General features: G+C 48.5%; 1 long non-coding RNA gene across 1 annotated transcript; it reads right to left on the bottom strand.

Moving 5' to 3' along the window:
* Positions 1 to 736: 736 nt before the first annotated feature.
* On the bottom strand, positions 737 to 1,262 carry LOC116104672. The gene is made up of 2 exons (XR_004123947.1): positions 1,156 to 1,262; positions 737 to 1,026 (listed from the first exon to the last, which is right to left on the bottom strand). It is a non-coding gene; the product is annotated as an uncharacterized LOC116104672 (long non-coding RNA).
* Positions 1,263 to 2,873: the final 1,611 nt, after the last annotated feature.

The following is a 2,873-nucleotide window of genomic DNA, read 5'->3' as shown; positions in this document are numbered from 1 at the left end:
CATTCGGTAGCCAAGTTGACTTGAGATGCCAAATCTTTTAAGTTCAGACTCCATTTTAGAGAACCTGACTAAGTTTGAACTAAGGTGAACTAACAGGCTAGTACCTAGCATTAGTTTCTAAGTTGCCCCCCAACAAAACTCAAGCCTAGCTCCAGTCTCTAGGCTAATCCCCAACAAGACCAGTGTCTCCAGGTTACACCCTCAACAAGACCAGCATCCCCAGGTTATTACCCCAGCAAACCTGCACCCCCAGGCTGCAATCCCACCCCCTGCCTAATGACCACCAATGCAGAGGAGAACAGAAATTAAGCTTATGATATGACTCCCAGCACCAGCCAATGCTGACAGTCATCCCAGGTGGGCAGGTGAGTCAGCATGATTGAATCCAGAAGACCTGTGAAAGCTGATAGTCTTTCTAAAATGGGGGGTGGGGGGGGAGAATCTACAACTTCCAATTGTAAAGATCATTACTGGTAAATGACACATATGTTGTGAACTGCCTCCTGAGCATCTGGGGGTCCCATAGCCCAGAGTAATAAGGCTGTATTAGATTCTGCCCTCTGGGCAGTACTGGCCCAAGTATGAGGTGGACTCCAAGTGTAGTCAAGAAAGGCAGGAGAGTCAGGGGCTGCTCCTCCCTCCATCTGTGCTGGCTGGGCAGGGACAGCAGCAGCGGCAGGAGCAGGAAAGGACAGAGGCTGGCTTCTTTAGAGAAAGAAGGGTGGAGAGCAGCAAGGCCTGTAATAAAAAAGGTCTTGTCCAAACAGGGGGCTTCTCAACTAGGTATTGCTACGTGGTGATATATAGCACTTGGTCCATGTGGCCCCAAGCCTCAAAAACTAAACCATCACCCTGTAAATGGTGGGGAGAGGTAAAGTCTCCTCCTCGGGCCATAGGTGGGCCACTCGTTCCTGCAGGACGGTTAGTGTGGGGATGAGCAAGCAGATCAGGTCTTCTGTGACTTGGCGAAAGTCCTTAAAATGGTTCAGGACCAAGCCTAGTCAGGTGCTCTGTGCCTCCCCCATCCTAGGAAGCAAAGAACAAAATGTGTATCAGAGGACAAAAAGCACAAAGAGCACACACACGGAGAGACACAGAGGACATTCTGGGAAAACAAAACCAAAACCAAAAGGTGGTCTCAGACAGTCTCCCTACCTGCGTGTGGGAGGCCCATAGACCCACAGCTGGTTCAGAATCCAGATGAGAACTAGCAAGTTCTTCTGCTTCTGACAGGGAGTCAGGATCGTCCTCCATTGCCCCTGGCTGGGTGATAAAATAAGTGTCCTTTTTGGCCTTCAGATTAAACCTGAAACAGAAACACAGATGTGGACAAGACCAAAGACAACTGGGTTTTTGGACTTACCAACTAGAAAAACACTTCACTTTTGGGGTCGGGAGTTTCCAGCAAATCCTGGATGAGTCCCCAAATGTAAGGGCCCATGATTCCCCAAACAATGATACCCCAGGCTCAAACAGTCTGTAAACACATAGAGTGTTTTATTCTGCAGAAGTCCAGCATGCTGAGGAACACCTCACATCCACCCGACCCCAACTTAACTGTGTGCCTGCGGCTCTTTCCTTTTTTTCATTCCCTCACTGCCCCAGTCAGGTTTCCAGAACCCAGGGATGCAGGATATGGCACTTCCCCAGAATGCCCTCTGCTACCTAAGAACTAAGGCCAGCCTGGCTGCAGGCTTGGAGCTTCCCTTACACTGAGACCCTGAGAAGACACGAGGCCATCTAGGGTTACAGGAAGATATTCCTTTTACTGGCCAATTTCAAGCATAAAACAGGAGGAAAAGCAAGAGCCCAGCGCTCAGCAGATTTTCTTGAAAGCAGAAACACAATGGAGGGGAGTAGTATGGGAGGGAGAGGGAGCCATACAGCCAAACACACAAAGAAAGACTCCTCAGGATTGGCAGGGAGCCAAAGGCAGCACTGGAATTGGGGCTGTATATGTTTGGGACTGATTGGTTTGAACTGTTGCTGAGATTAGGTAATCTAGAATGGGAGAGGGAAGCTGACTGTTTCTCCCCCCATCTCCAAGTCTGAAAGCCCTGCTTGTTAGGTTTTAAACTTGGGACAAAAACCTTAGATGCCTATTTAACATATCAAAACTGACCTAGTTGCTAGGTTCTCCCTGCAGTCCCCCAGCACCTACCTGCTACAGGACTGTCCTGGCTGGCATCCACCACCCAGTACCCTGAACTCTCCAGCCCAGGGGCCTGTATTGCTCTTCCCTATATATATAATCAAAGTATTTTGGTCCCCTGTAGTAAACTTGACTCAACCCAGAGAACACAGATTGACAATAGATCATTGCAATAGCATGAGGTTTATTGATCCACATACGTGGGGTTGCCCACCCTCACAGGAGGGGTCAACTGCGAATTCAGAAAGTACATATCTTTTATACTTTACAGAGGGCAGATTTCTGAAACAGGGCTAGCTGGCTTACTCTGGTTGGTGGAACACAGGACAAAGGATCTCATCAGGCATTGGTTGGCTTGCCCAGGGGGCTGTTCTTGGCTTAGTCAGCCAACTTCCCTATCCAGCTCTGCAACTGGTCTTGAAAAGTCTCTGGGAAAGGGGCTGAGTAACTAGGTGGTAGGGGGATTGTTGTCAAGGTGACAGTTTGTGGTCTTTTTCAAAATTCACCACAGGGAGGGGTTGGGGGGTTCTTTCAAGAATTGCTAATCTTGTTTTCACGGACCTTAACATCATTGCGACCACCAGTTATTTTTGTTTTGGCCTTACTTAGTCAGAACGGCCTGGTCATTCCGTCTCAACATTCTGACCACCAGAACTTTGTTTTTACAACATGTCCTTGGCTATCTCTGAAACACAATTTCTCAGTGTCTGAAGCTGCTGCT

The sequence above is a fragment of the Mastomys coucha genome, unplaced genomic scaffold (assembly GCF_008632895.1).
Source record: "Mastomys coucha isolate ucsf_1 unplaced genomic scaffold, UCSF_Mcou_1 pScaffold22, whole genome shotgun sequence".
Lineage (NCBI taxonomy): Eukaryota > Metazoa > Chordata > Mammalia > Rodentia > Muridae > Mastomys > Mastomys coucha.
This window is presented reverse-complemented; position numbering and strand designations above follow the sequence as displayed.